This window comes from Vitis riparia, chromosome 6, assembly GCF_004353265.1.
Source record: "Vitis riparia cultivar Riparia Gloire de Montpellier isolate 1030 chromosome 6, EGFV_Vit.rip_1.0, whole genome shotgun sequence".
NCBI lineage: Eukaryota > Viridiplantae > Streptophyta > Magnoliopsida > Vitales > Vitaceae > Vitis > Vitis riparia.
In genome coordinates, this window is record NC_048436.1 from 9375557 (window position 1) to 9388074 (window position 12518).

At 35.8% G+C, this 12518-nt stretch overlaps 1 pseudogene; it reads right to left on the reverse strand.

Moving 5' to 3' along the window:
• Positions 1-526: 526 nt before the first annotated feature.
• LOC117916440 overlaps positions 527-12518 on the reverse strand; it is a 62525-nt pseudogene continuing 50533 nt past the window's right edge.

Sequence of the window (12518 nt, forward strand, 5' to 3'; positions counted from 1 at the left end):
AACGAATGAATACAAATAATTGGGGGTTATTTTTTCTATTCCTCCCACAAGTCACAACCACTCTCTCACCAGCAGTGGGCCAGAGCTTTCCCAAGCCCACATGTAAATCACCACTAACTTAATCTTCCCTTATTTTTCTGAGATAAGTTAAGTAAGAGAGCCATATTTTAATTAGCAATTCCTTTAAAAATGAAGATAAATTTATTTGAACAAATGTATATAATATTTGAATTTTTCTGTTTAATTTGGATGAAAGCAATGTAAATGATTAAAACTGTCCTAGAGGAGCTCAGACTTTCGAAAACATCCCTACAACTACCTCAGAACTTGAGACGGTGTCCTCGTGTAAGTACCATAGATAGAAACTTCATTGTAAAATCACTGAAATATGCATCATCCAACTCTGAAGAAATGAGATTGGATTAAGGAGCGGCTGACTTCAAATCAGACAGAAGGAGAGATGCTTGGGTTTAAAATATATAAATAAATAAAATAAAAAAAGAAAGGCAACTACACTCACAATCCATAATAACACTTCATGAACAACAGTTTATTTTAAAATATGCTGATTTACTGGGACAAATTTCTTTTACACAAAAAAAGAAAACACCTAGAAATATGTCCCAAATTTCTGAACTTGTCTAAAGTAAAATCAAAAGTCAGGCAAAACAAAATGACTCAAAAGTCACCTACTATATCCTGATCCTGTATACATTTCCTAGTCCAAAATCTTGATTATGATTATGTACTTTGTTAACTTCCTACTTCTCTAAAGATAAAAAGGCCAATGATCTTATCATCACCCTCACACCACCATCTCCACAGAAATATGGAAGCAGCAAAAGCTCAAGTTGGTTTTTGTCCATCCACACTTTGAACACACTGGATATGGGAAAACTCCTTCCATCCACGCTAGAAGAAAGAATTACATAGCCAACAAAATCAAAAACACCCCACCACTCATCACCACAATGCTAAGCTTCGGTTCTCACCTTCAAAACTTCATTTGCTTTTTCATCATTTTCCACATCTTTACAGTCAGTGAATGATGTTGTGAGCTGCCAATTGTTTGTCAACCTTGGCAGGGGGTAATTCATTCCTTCTATTTCTTATTATCCTGCTCCTAGTTGTAGATTTTTACCGGCTTCTCAAATGTGTGACGGTTCTGCATGGTTGGGTGACAACATCAATATGGAATTTACAATCTAGCATATCTAAACAGGATAGAAGTTAATACCAAGAAGCAACATACCTGATTAGCTGCATAAGCCCTTTTAGGAGCAGTGTCAGAATGCTCTAGTCCAAGATACTGCTCCCAAGCACCATAAACATCTCTTCTCTGTTTGCAAGTGAATGTTCAAAAAAATAAAAATAAAAATAAATAAATAAAAGCAAATGCCCAATATGATTTCATACACACAAACACACCACACCTGAAAACGACTGGAGACAATGTCAGAGTCTTGAAGGTACTCTGGACGACCTAGTGAAAGAAAGGCAAACCTCCACTGGGAAAAAGTAAAGACAACAAACAAAGGTAGATTGCTCAAAATGACGTCAGAATTGCAAGAAACTTCTTGAAAAAATGAAAAGAAAAAGGTTTATACCACCATGGTGTAGTCATATCATCTACTGATTTTATGGTGCCATGTAATAAGTAGTGTTCATTAGAAGAATACGACAGTGGATGCATAAGTAAAATATACCTTAGCAAATTCTTCCTCTGGAACCAGCAGCTTCTTCTGTATCCGCACCTTAACTTCAGCCAGAGTTTCACCCTCATGGATGACCAAGAAAAAAGGCTCCCCAAAATTCTGAATTTGCTATCAAACAGGAGGAAATTAGAGCAAGAAAGGTTTACAGTTTCAGCAAATAGTTTGTCAGTACAGAAATTCGAGTATATGACAAACCCTAGTTAATCTCGGTATATAATTAGTTACCATTTGGTTCTGAGCTGTGTCTTTTGTAAAGTGGTATACATGAATCAAGCGATCCTGTGGTCCAAGATTTTTCTCTTCTTCAGGAATCTGCAATATTTAAAAGTTAAATTGGAAAATTGATCAAATCTGGATCATGGACATTTTACTTTCATCTAAATTAGAAAATTAAAAAAGAAAAATTAACTAAACAAGAACAAACCAATAAAAAAGTACAACTAATAACTAATTTTTAAGTACAGCATTTCTAACTAGTCCGAACTATTACCATCTGAACCACCAATGTGTTTCTCCAATTTCTAATTAGGATCCGATACTGGTTCAAGTCTGAACCGTCAGTAAGGTACAGCTATAACAACACTGCATCTTTCATGACTAAACTCACCCACACACATACATATATGCATGCATACATATGAACACGTTCATACATATACAAAGATCCACCTACTAACACATGCGTGTATACCATGCTCATGCGCACACACAAACACAGCATAAAACTCGAATCTAGTTAAACTCACCCACCCACCCACCCACCCACCTACTTAAATATATGCATGTATGCACACACTCAATTGCACAGATACACATTGAGAAAGAGAGATTGAGAGGAACTGACCTCTTCAGCACGCAGTGTCCAGTATTGATCATTTATGTTCTCAATTTTTTCATTTGAAGGAAAAACCTGCAGACATACCATGGAAGAATTCTTAGACATAAATTAAGAACAAATGTTAATTGGTCTCAAATAATAACTTGATGGTGGCAGCAGCTGAGGGAAAGCCGGACCAATGAGATGCCTCAATGAGCATAGTTCATTTCTTTAGCTAGTAAAGTTCATTTCTTTAGCCAGCATGCTTCATTTCTTTAGCCAGCAAAGCTCATGTTTTTAGTCAAGTTCAAAAACATAAAGAAAAGCATGAGACTTCAGCCGAAGCACGTTAAGACCATAAAGGGTCTCTGAAAATGCAGCTGGCTTAGAGAAGCATCGGTTTACCACTTGTCTTGAACAAATAAACCCAGAAAAGGAGTTTGGTCTTATGATATTTTTCTTCCAGAAACGATCATCATCAACCATAATAGCATGCAAAGATAAAGCTTACACCTTATAGATCTTGTGATAGAAAACTTCAAGCAACCTAACTTCAGCATTAGGATGAGACAGCTCAACCTGTTCCAAAATTTGGTATCAACATCAAGTAGACGTTACAAAACTACAAGAAAAATTCTATAGAAGGGAGAGAAAGGCTGCAACAATTAATAAAAGAAAGTGTACAATTTTGGTACAGAAGATGATCGAGGGGATCAACTGCCAGAAAAGTTACCTTTGTTTTAAGAGCATTAATTACATCCCCTACTGTACTCTGTTTTGGCAGTCTAATACTATGACTAACAACCTGTCGACAGAAAAACCCAAATTTTACTCCATGGATGATCTCAAGGCATTAACCACAAACAAGACTTTGATCCACACTCACTTCCTCCTTTTCAGCATGATGAAAAGCAACTTTCAAAGTTTTTAAACCTTGTAATTCTGGAAGAGGGATGTCCAATACTTCATAGTACAATACATCCGAAATCTGTCCCAAAAATAAATTGATCAATGAAAAAAGGATTTCCATGTCAAAACAGAGCATACATTAATATGGGCCATGTAATAAATTACCAGATTGTAGTGAATCAGCATGTCAGACAAATGGTCCACCCCACGGTACTTAATTGGCTGGGGTTTTGGTTGCTGAGAGTAACAGTTGTGAGATGTGAGCCTGATTTTGGATGGATCATCCAAACCAAGCTGACGAGCTACTCTTTCTACCACGTCATCATAAGTAAAAAGCTTTGACCTGGACATTCATATGCACCAGCTAGTAAATAAACTATAATCATAATGCTGATTAGTTACAATTGATTTCTGCACTTACATCTCAAGACAAAAATCATCTTCCTTGGGTTTTTCTAGGGACCGAAAATGAACAACCTACAAAACATCAAGACATGCAAAGACAAACCATTTTAGCTAAGGAAATAACCAGAGTATAGGTTTTATTCCTCAACATTTCTTAAGATTATTGAGAAGCTCTTAAATACAAGTAGTGCAGATATATGAACCTTTACACACAATACAAACCAAATGAAAATGAAATTAAAATGCAGATTATCCATCTTATTTAAAGATGCACTTCTAAAATCATAATAAGTAATTCTTTTCTCTTTTTGGACAAGCAGTGTCTAGAATAACAGATTGAACCTTCAATGCTTCACCATAAGAAGAGACTCAACCATAAGCATTAAAGTGTGAATAGAACAACTGCAAAAATTAAAAATGTGTCCTTACACTTTTAAGCAAATTTAGAGTTCTACAAAACTATTTCACAACCACTTTTCCCTTTCACTCTTTTGTTTCTTCCTTTAGGTACACTTCTAACATTTAAGGGACAAAGATATTTACATCACTTGCTGGGATATGAAGTTTTGAGAAGTATTGTCCACTAAGCTTAGTAAAGAGGAAATGTTCTTTTTGGAAGTTTTAAGCATACAGATATGCCTGGGCCAGATTGAACCTCAAAGAAATCCATCAACATAAATAATACCCTAACATACACACAGTTTATGCCATTTATTAGTGTATCCAACTAGAGTTTTTCCTCCTTTCAGGACTTTATGTGGATTTTCTATTTCAGATGAAAAGCACAGAGATAATCTTTCTCCCCACTATTGGTTATAGACCAAATACCTAATATAATCTCTATCACAAATAGAACAACTCAACATTTTCAGAACTCTGGAATGCTTGTGCAACCACACATAGACTAGATCCTCACCTTATGGCCAAAAGCAAATATTCTTCTTTAAAACATGCAGAAATTGAGGGGGATGGTTTCTTCTTTGTTCCATTTCTGGATAGTGGTAGTGTGTCTTGGGTGGGTGGGGAATTGGAAATTTGCATGCTACAACTATCTTTACCTTAACAGATTCCGTAATATGGGACTAGTTTGGTGGACATGTCTCACAGATCTATATATTTGTCGTTTTCCACACTATTCTATTATTGTCAAAATCACCATGCTTCTTTAATTTTCACCAAGTTGAAATGATTCTATGGGCATCCTTTTACAAGGATGGCAGCATCCATATCATCAGAAGTCTAGTTAGATGTATCCTTTCCACTCAATTCACCAAAACCTAAATCCCAACCACTTGTGGTACATAAATCAACAAACTCCTTTTCATAATTCAGCTCTACCCTGAGTACTCTCTTCATTAAATTGTTGCCAATGAAATATGCTCTCTCTCGATCGAGGTGCCAATCCCTTCATTTTGGCTACCCTATTGTTGTGGTGAAACCTTCAGCCGTCCAAGATTCCAAATTTAGTTCCATACTTGACATGCCATTTCTTGACTGTTCATTAATCCCTACGACAGATGTATCTCTGCATAAAACTGTCTTCATCCATCATGCATTCAGAATTCATATAATTCTATATTTTCTATGCCTTTACAATGAGTAAACACAAAGGTGAGCTAAATTATAAAACTATGTTGGCAGTTAAGGAACCAATAGCTAAATTATGAAATTATATTAAGATTCAGTTCGCTGTGCCACCAGGAGTCAATGCTGTGCTGTTGAAATTCAATTGAATTAAAACTCAGCTTCCAAAGTATGATCATCCAAATCCTATTAAGTCTTTCCCCCTACCGAATCAAAGCCCAACCAAACCCACCCATGGCATGACTTGCAAATTTTATTAAATGAATGGCTATTAGAGAAGCTTCTATCATCAACAATACTAAGGAATTAGTGTCTCAAACTCCTGAATTCCAGATGCATAAAAAGTTCTGGTATCTTAATCTTGAGGCCCAACTCATGATCAAAACTCCATGAGCATCCATCAATTTTCCTCCAGTTCCCAGTTCTACATCAATTTAATATCAAAACATTACATGGCACTTCTGAAGCAAATTATTCCTTGCAGAATGGCAGTGTCTCCTTTGCATGCTTTTCTGGCAAGGCATCAACTTTTGAGTATATACAGTCATAAAGTCATCCTCATTTGTCAATGAACTGGAAACTTAGAAAAATTAGTCACCCTATAGATACCAAATTAATGCATGGAAAGTAGAGTAGTTTTGATTTGAGAATCATCTTGAAGATTCAATATAGCCAACCCAAGTTTAAATCCTCCCTAAGTTACAAATCTATAACCAATAAATAAATGACAGTAAAACACGGTTTCCAATAAATTAAAAAAAAAAAAAGAGAAAAATCCTCAGAGAGACTCCACCAAGCAGAGGGAAAAGGCACTTAAATGATATTTGTAAATCCAAATATTATAACTTGACCCACTCAGAAACCATGGAAAAGAATAATTTATTTGCATAACCACTACTTTTTTTTACCTAATATTGCTTCTAAACACATCATAATTAGAAGAATCCTGAATCAACTAAGATATCTAAGCAGTAAGTACAGAGTACAAACATCACTGCAACTTCGTAGAGAATAAAAGAACAGATTATTCCTAATTTGAAGTCAATTTCCATTTCAATTCTAATTAGACCTTAAGAAATCTTAAACCAACTAAGATATCTAAGCTAAAAACTAGATTCCAACAACAACTTGCACATCTGCCACAGGTCAAGAGGCCATATAAGATTTAAGCATGTTCATCTATGAGCGACTGTTAGCCAGCTCACTATCATTCTTCAACTTATAATGATTATCAATATGTGGTCTAGTCAGCTCTCTCATCATGCTAGTGTCAATCCTAAAAACACAAACAATATACTAGCTTCAACTATTAAGAAATTTATTCATGTTAACATATAACAGAAGCTCCATAGAACAGTACTTGGCGATTGTGCACGTATTCTAAAAATGAAGGAACATCTGGATAGCGGAATGATTCACCACTTTCAATTGGAGGTGTTTTTTGAAAGCAAATGATATCACCATCTTCAAGCTGCAAAGACAACAGATAAGTTAAAACAGTAGATAATGCCTGTATAAAACAGATTATCTGCAAATGATATATGACTATACCTGGCTAGCTCGGAATGTGAATTTCTTATCAATGGGTTCACACATGACACTAGGATCAAACTTGATTTCCTGAACATCACAAAGGATGATTAAGAAAATAAGATGCCTTCACTAATTATAATGTAGTTCTACAGAGTCTTATATAAAGCTAACACTTGGTCCTATTCAACATTTAAAATGGACCTCAACAATACGAAAAGGAGGATCAGACAGCTTGACTGCAAAACCACTTGACTCCTTACCATTCAAATTGGAACAGGCAAATGCTTGGCTAATGTACATGCTTATGCACACACACACACTCATGTCAGGAAATGAACCAAAGAGAAAAAAAAAAGAAAAAAAAAGAAAGAAAGAGGGAATGATGCATAAGATAGCATCACAGTTCAATCCTGACCATTGTCATTCTCTCTACAAGTAACTAGAGAACAGGCTAGAGGAAAAGAAGGACCAAGATCAAAAAGCCTTTCTATTGTGTTACGTTATCATTTATCACGGTCCAACCTCACTGACTTGCAAACACTCAACCTGGTTGGACCTGCATGCTGGTTTCAGAGCTTCAGATGCTTGAGGAATGAGACTGAGAGCAGAAGTTATGAAATGATGATACAACTTATCTAAAAACACGTGACAAAGAACAAACCTCATAGAGTTCAATCTCTTCATCAGGAGCATAACCAACCATTTCATTCAGTTTTGACAAAATTTCTACAGGCTTACCAGTACTCTTCACAAAAAGCCTTCCAACATAACTGAGATCACAGATGAGATGAATTCAACAACATCAAATAACAGGTAATGAATTCAACAACATCAAATGACAGGTAATCCAGCCCCCAGAAAGGAAAGAAGAAAAAAAGCAACTGAAAATTTGATTACTTTAGTTCTTCCTTCTCAGGATCATAAAGCTTGAAGAAAAGCAAAATATCATCCTTTGTCTTCTCAGGTGGAGGGTTTGGGCGTAAATCCTGAATAAGAATAGATATAATCAATAACATGGCTGAAGGGAACCCAAGTATTACAGCAGCAACTATGATGGCTGAATTGATTAGACAATATTACCGGCCCAAGATTTACTTCCAAGAACAACTTTAGTTCTGCATTTTGAACCTTATTTGATATCTCCCTTAACTGTCCAACCTACAATACAAAGAAAGCTACTATGAGATCTCAGCAAAATGCTGAGAGTAGAATCAACAGCCATTAGCATGAAAACTGAAAATTGCCAGCCACAAGTCCCACAGGGTGGTATAACTCATGTCAAAGAATATCACCAGAATGAAAACATGGCATGAACAAAGGATCAATCCTCAATCCTTCAGAAGAATATGACCCATTAATAATTCTCTATTTATTAATTTTCCACATAAACTAGGCAATATAAAACACAGAATTCAAGTCAAAAAAAAAAAAAAAACAGTGAAAACAGAAAAAGGGCAGGGGGGAAAAGGCAACAAGAAATAAACACAAGAAGCCAACCCACACCTTAAAAGAGAAGTCATCTATCACCAATGGTTTACAGTCTGTAAGTGCAACTCAAAAAATTAAACAAAGGCGCATTACTCAGACAAATGGCAGAAAGACCCATAAATATTAAACATGAAGACTTCATAATTTTATTAATCAACCTGAATCAAAAGATTTGCAGCAAAAATAACATAACAAAATTAGAAATAGGTATTAGTTTGCTTACGTCTAACTGCTTAGGAATGCAGCTTCCCCTCTTCCACAGAAACCACTATCTGGGGGAATTTAGCAACACAGCTCTAATAGAGTTAGAGCTTGGCTCAAAATTTGATATATTGGGGGCTGATAAAGTGTGTAATGGTTCTAATCTTAGCTGGAATTTGAGTACATAGAACTATGCAAAGTGACATGTACAAGCAACCATCAAGTTAGAAAAATTTGTCCAATTATAATCTTTTGACGTTAGTAAGATTCCCACAGGTTTTCCATTGATAAATTAAACCCAAACTAATTCTTTATTCGAGAATTGATCTAACACTCAACAAAAGAGGCAAGCACTTAATGGTTCCACATTTTGCCAACCGATCCACCTCTGAGTTGTCTGACCTAGGACAAGTAAAAAAGCATCCAACCATCATGAATGCCAATGATTTTGCACCCAAGACACAAAGAGATAATAATGGCCTAGTCTTCTTCTACTGCAATAATGTTAAATCCAAACAACTTAGGAGTTTCAATCTTCCAGATCACTTTTCATGTTAGTGAAACCTGATGCAAGATCATTTAGGATTAAGCCTAGGTCTACCTTCTTAAAGAAAATCTGAAACAGCTTGTGTTCCAAACCTTCCATAAAATGATTTAAAACCAATTTCAAGCTAAACTTTAAGTTTTTCAAACAGATAATGGAGGACAGTTTTTTTTTTTTTTTTTCTAACACCTTGGGTACCTACTTACGTGAGATTGAGATTGTTCATCAAACATCTTGCATTGAAAGCCCTCAACAAAATGGAATAGTTGAGAGGTTTTATTTACTATGGGAGTGCCTAAATATTTGTAGGGAGAAGCTACCTTAACAACCTGTTATCTCATCAATAAAATCCCTACCAGGGTCCTCAATTTTAAGACACCTTTGGACTCTCTAAAACTGATTTTTCCAGCTTCTCCCTTGTTTAACGCCCTTCCACCAAAAGCTTCCAGTTGCATAACATTTGTTAATATCCACAATCTGCATTGTGCATATACTACTGTAGACCCCCATTTGGGGCTCATTTTCATGCAGCTCATTTTTGCCAGGTGTCACAATTCTGGGTGGCCACGAGTCGACTCATGGATGGCTACTAGGGAATCACAATAGTGCTTTGAATGAGTCAATCAGAGGATGACACCTGTAAAGTGAGATTCTGGAGGAACGTTTCTGTTAGAGGAGGAGCGTATCTGCCAGAGGGGAGGGGTTTTTTTGATTGTCTGGGGGAGCGTATTGAGTTTTGGGGGGTGAGGCCTTTCTGAGAGGAGAAGTTTGGGCTAGTGACGAGGACCTGTTTTCTGAGGTAGCTTAGAGAGTTTTTGGGGAGAGGAGAGAAAGAAAAACGGGAGAGAGGAAGAACAGGAGAGTGGGAGTTTTCTGGAGGGTGTTCTGGACGCTGAGAAAACGAGGAACCAGAGAGTGATATTTTTCTGGGGATTCTTTCTTGGAGGGAAGCCAGACGAGAGTGAGGAAAACGCATGAGAGAAATGCGGGGTCCACAACTACATTCAAATATCTATCAAACTTAGAACCTAAACAACACAATCTTCTTTACAAATCTACTTCATTCCTTGAATAGTCAAAACACAAAATGTCCATTGCACATCTAGCTCATTCAAATATGCATTAAACTTAGGACCTTAACCACGCACCACACTTTCTTGAACAGGAACACACAGACACTCTTTAGAGGAGTTCCTCTAAGTGTTTTACAACTCCACTGGATTGCGGTTTGCGCTTCAAAAGTTTGAGAATGTTGAGGTTTCTCTTTGTTTTTAGATTTCTATTGTTGGGAGTTTTCTCTTTTGTTCAGTTTGTGTAGGAAGGACCTCTCATCCTTTCTTTTGTATCTTTTCTTTCTTTTGTATCTTTTCTTTCTCCTATATCTTTTCTTCTATTAATATATTTTTCTTCGTTTCTGATCAAAAAAAAAAAAAAGAACCTCAACCACCTTATTCCCTAAAAGGCCACACAGGTACACATAAACACACAACACACACACGCATGAAACATCATACACTAGCCCATTTAGATGCCTATTAAACCAATGATCTCAATTACATTATTCACTAGAAGTCCACACAGGTGCACATCAGCCACATTGTTCCCTTAAAGGCCACAAATGCATCCATTCATGCACAACACACAAATGCACAAAACACGCAGACAGAAAAAACAGCAGAAGTGCATGTGAAGACACACAGACACACACAAAACCTCACCACATCACAACTCTGAAAAAATACACCCACCCACTCACACACAAAATCTTCATAGTGTATTTATCTGATTCAGAAATCTATTAAACCTAGGACTGTAACTGCAGAACTTATACCATCATAAACACAATTTTCATTGTGTATCATCCCATTTCTACTTTTGCTAGATATCTTTTAAATCTAGGACCTCAATCACACTATTCCTTTAATAGTCATGCACACACAATCTTCATCATGCATTTACTTCATTTAGATATCTATTAAACCTAAGACCTCAACCAAACTATTCCACACACACATGTTCATTCCTATCTATTAAACCCAAGACCTCAACAATATTATTTCTTAAGCACTCTCACTCACACAATCAACACCATGCATACACACTATATTCTTTGAATGGTCAACGAATCATGCACATGTGGATGACAAAAAATCTTCATTGTGAATCTATACACACAATCTTCACTGTGCATCTACCTCATTTAGATATCCAACCAAGGACCTCAACCACACATAATATCTGTTGTGCATCTACACATGTTCGCAAACACAATATTATTGTCCATACCCTATTCCAATACCTATTAAGCTAGAAGCTCAACAACAGACATACACACATGATCATCATTGTGCACTATACATACGCATACACAAATGCATCATCTTCATCTTACATCTGCCCCATTCAGATATCTATCAAACCTAGGACCTCAACCACACTATTCACTGAACAGTCCCCCAAAACCACAAAAATAAAAATAAAAAACAAAAACTGAAAAGAAAAATCAGTGAGAGTAGAATAAGAGATAAACCTATTAAATACAAAGCCACATAATTCAACAGCATCAGAGTAACTTTAAGAACATAAGATATTTGAAACCAAAGCATACTAGTAGTGCTAAAGTAGAAAACATTTACAGATTGTTGTTCTTCTAGATGTGTCAATGGCCGATTAGGACGATATGTGTGGTTTTGGCGCTTTGCCCACAGCCAAAAACGCTGAAATTGAATTGGTATACCAAACTCTTTAGCTACCTCCTCCTGCATGTAGCTTTATGATTAGCCAACATAAACTGATAAAAGAACTGTGACATGAATTTTATGACCACATATTAAGAGCCAATAATATAGAGCAAATATGGCCATACAAATACTGTTTCCAAATTAGGCTATCAAAATAACTTCAAATAAATATGTCACATTAAGAAATAGGAATAAACAATGAATCATGGATCACTTTTAAGAAGAAAAATCAGTATCATCACTATTTCCAAACTTCTCAATTTGAATATGTTGTATTATTTTAATACTATTCCCAGACAAGAATACTTTATGTTTGGCAACAAAATTTTCGGCATTATAAATTCTAATAATGTTTATGTTGGTATAACCATTTCACCAAGTTGTTCAATCAACAAAGCAAAGACTTCCTTGAGTGAGGTGGTGTATGGGTGACAAAATATAATCAATTATTTGACCTACTTATAACAAATACGTATTTAAACAAAAGTATTTTCTTCTGTGAAAAATAAAAATTACATGAAAGAAGATACAAGGAAGGGCAAGATAATATTTGGAACACAGAAAAAAAATAAAAATAAAAA